Source organism: Dendrobates tinctorius, unplaced genomic scaffold, assembly GCF_039654945.1.
Source record: "Dendrobates tinctorius isolate UK_male_01 unplaced genomic scaffold, ASM3965494v1 ptg000285l, whole genome shotgun sequence".
In the NCBI taxonomy this organism is placed as follows: Eukaryota; Metazoa; Chordata; class Amphibia; order Anura; family Dendrobatidae; genus Dendrobates; species Dendrobates tinctorius.
In genome coordinates, this window is record NW_027361952.1 from 1,287,286 (window position 1) to 1,299,075 (window position 11,790).

Consider the following 11,790-nt stretch of genomic DNA (forward strand, 5'->3'; position numbering starts at 1 on the left):
TGGGCCTGATAGGTATAGCTGATAGGATGTTTATAGAGGGTTAATTGTAGGAGGGGCTGCTGGGTAGTAAGAGGAAAGTTAGGAAGTTAGGTCAGATGGGGCCAGGGTGCCCTAGTGTCCACATGGGCTATAGGCCCAGACAACTTGGCAGTCCCGTAACGTTTAAGTGCTGCAACCCACGTTACCCACGGCCACTGTGTGTGTCAGAGCAGTGGGCCAGTGCAGGAAAGGAAGTATGGGCAGATGCTTTTAGATCAGGAATCGGTTGGACAGCTGAGATGAAGGAAGTTGGAGCTTCGACGAGATTGGTGCAGATGGGCCGGATGCTTTACCAGAGGCCACCAAACTTGATGACTGTTGATTTTGAGTCTGGGGTGTAACAGGCAGAAGGAATTGTCATCATGGCGAGTTGAGGCCAGGAAGGAACTGGGGACCGGTCTAGGACAGTTCGGTCCGGGCGTATACTGCACAGAATCGACAGCCAAGAAGGGAAAGATGAGGAAACCAGTAAATGTCTTGATGCACCAACTGTGGATGTAACGTGCAAAGTACTCAGAAAAGAAAGTGTTAAAGTTAACTTGGACTGTGTCTTCATTGCTGGGGGTTGCCTGGAAGAGGGACCGTCGTCGCCTGGGAAGTGCCCAGAGGAAGCTGAATCTGGAGATGCAGGTATGCAGAAGAGAAGAGTACAGTTTTCTGTAGGGGAAGGACTGAACATAGATATTGCAGTTATTCAGGTCACAAATACAATCCTGTCCCTCCCTTTCACAAATTGTTGCATTTCAGACCTCCATTCCACTGTATTTGCTGTCTGTTACCCTAGTTCTATACACTATTTTGGGGTAAATAATAAAAAAATACAGTCCACATATTGAACAGTGTGTTATCTACGTCAGACGCCTGATCTATCTGTGGGCTACAAATTGTGGCATTTCAGGCCTCCATTCCACTGTATTTGCTGTCTGCTACCCTAGCTATATACACTATTTTGAGGTAAAAAATAAAAAAATACAGACCACATATTTAACAGTGTGTTATCTACGTCAGACACCTGATCTATCTGTGGCCTACAAATTGTGGCATTTCAGGCCTCCATTCCACTGTATTTGCTGTCTGCTACCCTAGCTATATACACTATTTTGAGGTAAAAAATAAAAAATACAGGCCACATATTGAATAGTGTGGTATCTCTGTCAGACACCTGATCATCTGTGGGCTACAAATTGTTGCATTTCAGGCCTCCAATCCACTGTATTTGTTGTCTCTTACCCTAAATCTAAACACTATTTTGGGGTAAAAAATAAAAAAATACAGACCACATATTGAACAATGTGGTATCTCCGTCAGACACCTCATCTATCCGTGGGCTACAAATTGTGGCATTTCAGGCCTCCATTCCACTGTATTTACTGTCTGTTACCCTAGTTCTGTACACTAGTTTGGGGTAAAAAATAAAAAAATACAGTCCACATATTGAACAATGTGGTATCTCCGTCAGACACCTCATCTATCTGTGAGCTACAAAATGTTGCATTTCAGGCCTCCATTCCACTGTATTTACTGTCTGTTACCCTAGTTCTGTACACTAGTTTGGGGTAAAAAATAAAAAAATACAGTCCACATATTGAACAGTGTGGTATCTCCGTCAGACACCTCATCTATCCGTGGGCTACAAATTGTGGCATTTCAGGCCTCCAATCCCCTGTATTTGCTGTCTGTTACCCTAAATCTATACACTATTTTGGGGTAAAAAATAAAAAAATACAGTCCACATATTGAACAGTGTGGTATCTCCATCAGACGCCTGCTCTACAGAGAGGAAAAAAAGTATTTAGTCAGCCACCAATTGTGCAAGTTCTCCCACTTAAAAAGATGAGAGAGGCCTGTAATTGACATCATTGGTAGAACACAACTATGAGAGTCAAAATGAGAAAACAAATCCAGATAATCACCTTGTCGCAATTGCCAGAAAATCAGGAGGAGGACCAGGGTGCGGAAGTGGAAGCTGAGGTGGTGGATGATATAGTAACTGACCCAATCTGGCAGGAGGACATGGAGGGCAAGGTTAGCAGCACACAGGGGGAGGGATGTGTATCACCCCAACAGGCAGGAAGAAGCAGTGTGGTGTCCGCAGACAGAAGGCAGGCAACCGTTCCTCGTAACACCAACACGACGGAAGATGGCAGTACAACTGTTAGGTCTTCCCTGAGTCTGGTTGTTTTTTAAAGACTCTGCCGATAACCCCAAACAGGTCATTTGCACCACCTGCCATGCCCACATCAGCAGGGGTAGCAAAACTAACAGCTCGACCACCACCAGCATGATCAGGCACATGGCAGCAAAGCACCCGACTTTGTTGGCTGAACACCAGGCTCCAGGAACAGTGTCTGTGGGTGAAAACACTACTTCTTCCACTGTTGTGCATGCAAGCCAATCCCCTGTCCACATTGCATGTGAAGATGCCTCCTGCACTGCACCTGTCATTGCCCACTCCACAACCTGATGGCGACAGCCGTCCCAAGGTACTTGGTCCCCAGCCACCACTATTTCTCCCGGTGTGCCATCCCGGCATTACACAAGCTGATGTCCCACAACATTACCTGTGCCCTGAACAATGCTGTTACTGGGAAAGTCCACCTAACCACGGACACGTGGACAAGTGCTTGTGGGTAGGGATGCTACATCTTGCTGACTGCACATTAGGTTACCTTGGGATGGAACACGTCCTCCCGATCTGAGGATTGTGGGCCCTATGTCAATCAGAGTTGCCCCCACAGTCTACACCTCCTTCACCTCATCTTCCTCCTCTTCAGCCTCCATCTCGGAAATGACCACATCAGTCACAAGCTGGAAGCACTGCAGCACTGCCTCAGCCAAGCGTCAACAGGCTGTATTGAAGCTAATATGCTTAGCTGACAAACCGCACAATGCTGAAGAGTTGTGGACAGCTCTGAAAGAGCAGGCAGATGTGTGGCTGACAATGCTGAACCTACAGTCATGCATGGTCGTGTGTGACAATGGCCGGAACTTGGTGGCAGCTCTGAGGTGAGGTGAGTTCACACACTTACCATGCTTGGCCCATGTGCTTAACCTCATTGTTCAACGGTTTCTCAAAAGTGACCCGGAGCTGCCGGATCTGCTTGTCAAATTACGCCACCTGTGTGCCCATTTTAGAAAGTCAGCGGTTGTGAATTCTCTTTCTGGTCTCCCTCTGGTTATTACTGAAGGTATTGGAGCTGGTCAGATTGACAGAGGGGTTGCGAGTTCTCTTTCGGGGCTCCCTCTGGTGGTTACTGGAGGTAGTGGAGCTGATCTGATTGACAGAGGCTGGCCACCTGATAATGTGAATGACGATTGGAGATCTGGGGTTTCAGATTGGGATTTAAGACAGCTGACTACCTCTATCCCTGCTGGTGATTTTCTTCCTGTGCCTTCTGAGGTCTGATGTCTCCTGCTCTGTCCCTGCATGGTTCAGTTAAGTGGTTTTGTCTATCTCTGCTTTGTGTGGTTCAGCCAGCTCCGGCTGGGGCTGTGCTGAATCACTGCCCATATGTTACTGCTTGTGCCAGTTTGTTTTGTCCCCTGTTATATTGGTGTCACGGGGTTACTGCGACAGAACAGAGCCAGAGAACCGCAGCGTCTTGTGGCTCCTGTGTTGCCGCCAAGAAGAAGCACTTCTCCGGCGTATTAAGGGTGTTTCTTTCAGCAGGACAGGGGTTAATAGGTCTTGTGGAAATCCCTGCTTTCGGTTAACCACTCCTCTCTCCTATAAAAACTAGGTCCACTGGCCAGATCTTTTGTCTGAGTTAGCATTTGCTTCAAGGATCTGGAGAGAGAGAGAGGAGCTGGTGTTAGGAGTGCTGGAGGAGTTTATTGTGCGACTACTGTGTGGTTTGTATGCTTGGAGATTCCTCATCCATTCCAGCTTTGTTTTCTTCCCCCATCCTTCACACCCTGGTGTATACCTCTGTTGCTTGTGAGAGTATTATTTGTGAGTGGAATTTTCTTTCACTCTTGTCTCATTCCCCTGTCTGTCGGGTTGGTGTACTTTGGTACACGGTAGCGCCTCTCTTCCCTGGGAGGGGGGAGGGGGACAGACGCAGGGCTAAAGCTAGGAGACAGGGCTAGGGCGGAGGCCCCGGCATCCTCGCCATTTGAGGTATCCCGGGGAGAAGTGCGAGTTAGGGTGCCCCCTAGTGTCAGGGCCAGGAAAGGTGCCCCTGGTCCCAGGTTACTCGCCAGCCCATTCGTGACATTATCTCAGACCAAGAACCTTTTTCTGATCCATGATGGATCCCATCACAGCGCTGACAGGGAAGTTGCAGCAGCTCAGTTTGGAGGTGGCGGATTTACGCACGGTGGTTTCCCAGCCCCCTGTTACATCTGGTGTGGGGATTGTGTCATCCAGACAAATCATTGTTGAACCCAAGGTCGCGCTGCCAGACAGGTTCTCTGATGGGCGGGACAAGTTTGTTGTGTTCCATGAGGCCTGTAAACTTTATTTCCGGCTGCGTCCGGTATCCTCCGGTACGGAGGAGCAACGGGTGGGGATTGTTATCTCGCTCTTCCAGGGGGACCCACAAGCATGGGTATTCTCTCTCCCATCTGACTCACACTCACTCCAGACAGTAGAGGGTTTCTTTCAGGCTTTGGGCTTGGTGTATGACGACCCTGATCACGTCTCCTTGGCTGAGTCATCTCTGTGCCAACTTCAGCAAAGAGACCGTTTAGCTGAGGAGTACTGCTCCGAGTTCCAGCGGTGGGCCACCAACACTAGGTGGAATGACCCGGCCCTCCGTAGCCAGTTCTGTGAGTGTCTCTCTGAGAGGGTAAGAGATGCCTTAGCTCTCTATGAGACTCCTGACTCCCTAGAGGCGGCCATGTCTCTGGTGATTCGGGTTGATCGCTGTCTTCGCCAGAGAAAAAAGGAGTCACTTCTGGGGATAGGAGGTCCAAGTTTGAGCGTGGTCTGTACAGATCCCACTGTGGAACCAATGCAGGTGGGTGCGGCTTCCCAACCTAGCAAATGTACAGTAGTTCGGCGCAAGGGAGGAGTGTGTTTCTGTTGTGGCAAAAGAGGTCATTTTGTTAACACATTTCCTACCCATCATTTGTTTAAACAACCGCCGGAAGACTAGAGGGCCCGGGTTGCGGGGAGGTTGGCAACTCGGGTGTAATCGTAACCTTGGTGGGAAAGACTCAGTTTCTCCTTCCTGCCATTTTGTATATGGGGAAAAAAAAGGTGGACGTATCTGCCTTCTTGGACAGTAGGGCAGGGTTTAATTTGATAGACGCCAAGTTCGTCCGGGACCAAGGTCTTGTCCCACATACCTTGTCCAGACCGATACCCATTATAGCCATCGATTCCGGCCCTCTAAGGCAGGGGCATTTCACACAGGTGGTCCATGACTTGCGACTACAGGTGGGAGCCATACATTCTGAGGTGTTAAGCTGTTATGTGCTTGAGGGCCTGCCCTCACCTGTAGTACTGGGACTTCCTTGGCTCGCCGAGCACAATCCGGTAATTGATTGGCAGACACGGGAGGTGATAAAATGGAGTACTTACTGTCAAGGACACTGCTTGGGTATCCGGTTGGCAAGGGTGTATACTCATTCCATGCCCCATTACCTGTCAGATTTTGAGGATGTGTTTTCAGAGCAGGGGAGCCAAGAGCTTCCTCCTCATCGTCCTTATGACTGTGCCATTAATCTGGTCCCTGGTGCCAAGCTGCCCAAGAGCAGACTTTATAACATCTCAGGTTCAGAGAGGCAGGCCATGAAGGACTATATTAGGGAAAGCCTGGCTAAGGGTCATATCAGACCATCCTCTTCTCCCCTTGCCGCAGGGTTTTTTTTTGTCAAGAAGAAGGATGGGGGGTTACATCCTTGCCTGGATTTCCGGGAACTGAATGCTATCACTATCCGTGATCCATATTCGCTACCTCTGATCCCTGACCTCTTTAATCAAATTGTGGGAGCAAAATGGTTTGCTAAAATGGACCTCAGGGGGTCATACAACCTCATCCGCATTAAGGAGGGGGATGAGTGGAAGACTGCGTTCAATACGCCAGAGGGGCACTACAAGTGTCTAGTGATGCCTTTTGGATTGACAACTGCGCCCGCCGTATTTCAGCACTTTATTAATGACATCTTCAGTCACCTAATAGGCAGGTTTGTGGTTATTTACCTGGATGATATCCTTGTATAGTCACCTGACCTTGAATCACACCAGCAACATGTCAGGCAAGTTCTCCACATTCTACGTGACAATAAGTTTTATGTCAAACCGGAGAAGTGTATGTTCTCGGTTGAGGAGATCCCTTTTCTTGGATATGTATTATCCTCCACCGGTTTTCGCATGGATCCAGCGAAGGTATTAGAATGGGATCGTCCTGAGTATTTGAAGGCCTTACAAAGGTTTTTAGGTTTCACCAACTACTACCGAAAATTTATAAAAAACTTTTTGGTAGTAGCCAAACCACTCACTGATATGACTAAAAAGGGGACAGACTTCTCCAAGTGGCCCAGTCCTGCCAGGGAGGCGTTTGACACACTGAAGAGGTGTTTTGCTTCTGCGCCGATTCTTATTCAGCCTGATGTCACTCGGTCTTTTATCGTAGAGGTGGATGCATCCGAGGTGGGAGTGGGGGCTGTATTGTCGCAGGGTGCGTCTCCTGGTAAATGGCAACCATGTGCATACTTCTCAAAGAAACTTTCGCCAGCTGAGAGAAACTATGATATTGGTAATAGGGAACTCTTGGCTATCAAATGGGCATTTGAGGAGTGGCGTCATTTTTTGGAGGGAGCGGTTCACCCTGTGATGGTGATCACTGATCATAAGAATCTGGTTTACTTGGAGTCGGCAAAACGTCTTACACCGCGTCAGGAAAGATGGGCATTATTCTTTGCCAGGTTTAACTTTTTTGTTACTTTTAGGCCAGGAAGCAAGAATGTTAAAGCAGATGCTTTGTCCCGTTGCTTTCCGGGGGGGAGGCGATAAGTGCAAACCGGTACCTATTCTACAAAAAGGGGTAGTGATGGCATCAATATGCTCTGATCTGGAAAGAGAGGTTGCTGATGCTCAGGGGGACGCTCCTGCTACCTGTCCTCTGGGTAAACTATTTGTGCCGCTCAATCTCCGTTTAAGAGTCCTCAGTGAACACCATGATACAGTGCTGGCTGGACATCCGGGGAATAAGGCCACCGCAGATCTACTTACTAGGCGTTTTTGGTGGCCAGGTGCTCATAAGGATGTTCGGGAGTATGTGGCCGCCTGCAATGTCTATGCGCGTTCTAAGACTTCGCATTCGCGACCATCTGGGACTCTCCAACTATTGGAGATTCCCAACAGACCTTGGACTCACTTGTCAGTTGATTTTATTAATTACTTACCTGTAATCTTGGTGGTGGTGGATAGGTTCAGTAAAATGTCTTATTTTATTGCGTTACCAGCCTTGCCTAACGCCAAGACTTTGGCGCAAATCTTCATCAGGGAGATAATCAGACTGCATGGGGTTCCTACCGATATTGTCTCAGATCGGGGGGTGCAGTTTGTCTCCAAATTCTGGAGGGCGTTTTGCAACCGTCTTGGGATCCATTTGTCACTCTCGTCGGCTTTTCACCCGCAGTCCAACGGGCAGACTGAACGGATTAATCAAAATTTGGAAACATATCTTAGATGTTTTGTGTCTGAGAATCAGGAGGACTGGGTGGCCTACCTACCCTTGACTGAATTTGCAGTTAATAATCGCTGTCAAGAATCAACCGGTAAGTCCCCGTTTTTCGGGGCATATGGGTTCCATCCACAGTTTAGTTCATTTAATGGTGATCATCCCTCTGGTTTACCGGAGGAAGAACGGTTTTCTTCTTCCATATCTACCATATGGCAGGGGGTGATGAATAATTTGCGAAAGATGGGTTCCAAGTATAAGAGTGTGGCCGATCGGAGACGTATGGTGTGTCCGGACCTGTGTGTTGATGAATGGGTGTGGTTGTCCACAAAGAACATTAAGTTGAAGGTTCCATCTTGGAAATTGGGCCCCAGGTTTATTGGTCCCTATAAAATCTTAGCCGTCATCAATCCGGTAGCATTCCGCCTTGCTCTGCCACCGACTTCTAAAATTCATAATCTTTTTCACCGTTCACTTCTCAAGAAATACGTGACATCGGCTGGACCTTCACCCCTGCCACCTTCTCCAGTTATGGTCGATGGTAATCTGGAGTTCCAGATAGCTAAGATCTTGGACTCTCGTTTTGTTCGGCGGTCTCTGCAATACTGGTACTTTGGAGGGGGCATGATCCCGAGGAGAGGATGTGGGTTCCAGCTTCTGACGTCCATGCGGCCAGACTGGTTCGGGCCTTCCATGTGGCACATCTGGATAAACCAGGCCCTGAGGTTCTGGAGGTCCCTCGTAGAAGGGGGGTACTGTCACGGGGTTACCATGACAGAACAGAGCCAGAGAACCGCAGCGTCTTGTGGCTCCTGCGTTGCCGCCGAGAAGAAGCACTTCTCCGGCGTATTAAGGGTGTTTTGCAGGGGTGAACCTAGCCTCTCTGCTGCCTGAGGCGAACAGCAAAATGACGCCCCCCCCCTCACACACAAAGTAAATTTTCATATCTACCCTGTAAAACTGAGTTCAATAGTGGACATTTTGATTTAGATAAATAGAAAAAAAGGTGTCCAAACACAAGGATGTCAGCAGCATCACACGCACATAGAAGAACAACACAGAAGTATCCAGAACAAGGGCCATTAATGGCAATGGTAGGCCTGGCACTGGGCCGGACTGGGACAAAAATGCAGCCCTGCCACACAAATCCCACAGCCCACAAACTATAACACTCCTCACCCCGATCAGTGAATTTTTACTATACTTTGTCGTCCCCATATCACTCTCTTTAAGGAGTTATTTGAAGAGCTACATGTGAATGGCACCACAGTGTATGATTGACCACAGCTCCATTTACATGGTGCTCTTCAAAGTTACGTTTCCTAGGATCATGGGGGTCCCAGCGGTCAGATCCACAACATACAGAAAGTCATCCCTTATCCCCACATAATGCTCCATACAGTATTATGGGCCCCATATATTACTGCATACAGTATAATGGGCACCATATACTACTTCATACAGCATAATGGGCACGATTAGAGTTGAGCGACTTTTGCTTTTTTAGGGTCGCGTTTCGTTTTGTGAAACCCGACTTTTCCAAAAGTCGGGTCGAGCAAGATCGTCCGATTATAGGGAAAAGTCGGGGTCGTCCCGAAACACGAAACCCAATGTAAGTCAATGGGGAATAAAAGTCGGCAGTGAGAGGAGGACAGGAAACACACCTACAGTGCCCATTTGAATGCCAAAAGCATCAATTCTTCTTACTTAAGCTTGTCAACCTTAATTAACTTCATAATACAAGTTACGCACTGAAAAATGGGGGTTATTTGGCTAAAGTTGTGGGGGGGGGAGGGCTGGCTGCAGGTTTTCATGTGCCCTGGGCGAAAGAGCGCCCCTTTAACACATACCACAACTCATCATGCTCCGATACGGCAGAGAAATAGCGGTATAGTACAATGAAAAATACCACACTTTTTACATCTCATGACGAGGCCCATCTATTTCTCCATACAAAATCAGTGGTCCCATATAATGTTTGAAACAGTATATGATGAGCTCCACATAATGCTACAGTATATGTTGGTCCCCATGGATGAAGCTCCACTGTCTTATGGGCCCAAATAATGCTCCAAACATAATGGGCCCCATTTCTAATGCTCTAGTGTATAATGGGCCCTGTAAATGCTGCTCCAGTGTCTGATGTCCACCTTTGGAATGTTCCAGTGTATGGTGGGCCCCATCTATCATTCTCCAGAGTATAGTGCTCCCCAAAAATTGCTGTCCCAACATAGAAAACAATCAAATAAGTCTCCTCGCTAGGGAATCCCTGTACTTGTCTGGACAGGTGCTGTAGCTTGCTTAACAGCTCACCAGCCGTTCTCACGCCCAGTATGGATTGCACGTGATTGCACAAAGGTTAGAAAGGGTACCGTATCCCTGGATAACATGTATGGATAGCGTACACATTCAAAATATATGTCTATACAGCATGAGGCAGGCTCAGACGGTGTTAGGCCCAGTATGGATTGCACGTCATTGCACAAAGGTTAGAAGGGGTACCGTATCCCCGGATAACATGTATGGATAGCGTACACATTCATAATATATGTCTATACAGCATGAGGCAGGCTCAGACGGTGTTAGGCCCAGTATGGATTGCACGTCATTGCACAAAGGTTAGAAAGGGTACCGTATCCCTGGATAACATGTATGGATAGCGTACACATTCAAAATATATGTCTATACAGCATGAGGCAGGCTCAGACGGTGTTAGGCCCAGTATGGATTGCACGTCATTGCACAAAGGTTAGAAGGGGTACCGTATCCCCGGATAACATGTATGGATAGCGTACACATTCAAAATATATGTCTATACAGCATGAGGCAGGCTCAGACGGTGTTAGGCCCAGTATGGATTGCACGTCATTGCACAAAGGTTAGAAGGGGTACCGTATCCCCGGATAACATGTATGGATAGCGTACACATTCAAAATATATGTCTATACAGCATGAGGCAGGCTCAGACGGTGTTAGGCCCAGTATGGATTGCACGTCATTGCACAAAGGTTAGAAGGGGTACCGTATCCCCGGATAACATGTATGGATAGCGTACACATTCAAAATATATGTCTATACAGCATGAGGCAGGCTCAGACGGTGTTAGGCCCAGTATGGATTGCACGTCATTGCACAAAGGTTAGAAGGGGTACCGTATCCCCGGATAACATGTATGGATAGCGTACACATTCAAAATATATGTCTATACAGCATGAGGCAGGCTCAGACGGTGTTAGGCCCAGTATGGATTGCACGTCATTGCACAAAGGTTAGAAGGGGTACCGTATCCACGGATAACATGTATGGATAGCGTACACATTCAAAATATATGTCTATACAGCATGAGGCAGGCTCAGACGGTGTTAGGCCCAGTATGGATTGCACGTCATTGCACAAAGGTTAGAAGGGGTACCGTATCCCCGGATAACATGTATGGATAGCGTACACATTCAAAATATATGTCTATACAGCATGAGGCAGGCTCAGACGGTGTTAGGCCCAGTATGGATTGCACGTCATTGCACAAAGGTTAGAAAGGGTACCGTATCCCTGGATAACATGTATGGATAGCGTACACATTCAAAATATATGTCTATACAGCATGAGGCAGGCTCAGACGGTGTTAGGCCCAGTATGGATTGCACGTCATTGCACAAAGGTTAGAAAGGGTACCGTATCCCTGGATAACATGTATGGATAGCGCACACATTCAAAATATATGTCTATACAGCATGAGGCAGGCTCAGACGGTGTTAGGCCCAGTATGGATTGCACGTCATTGCACAAAGGTTAGAAGGGGTACCGTATCCCCGGATAACATGTATGGATAGCGTACACATTCAAAATATATGTCTATACAGCATGAGGCAGGCTCAGACGGTGTTAGGCCCAGTATGGATTGCACGTCATTGCACAAAGGTTAGAAGGGGTACCGTATCCCCGGATAACATGTATGGATAGCGTACACATTCAAAATATATGTCTATACAGCATGAGGCAGGCTCAGACGGTGTTAGGCCCAGTATGGATTGCACGTCATTGCACAAAGGTTAGAAAGGGTACCGTATCCCTGGATAACATGTATGGATAGCGTACACATTCAAAATATATGTCTATACAG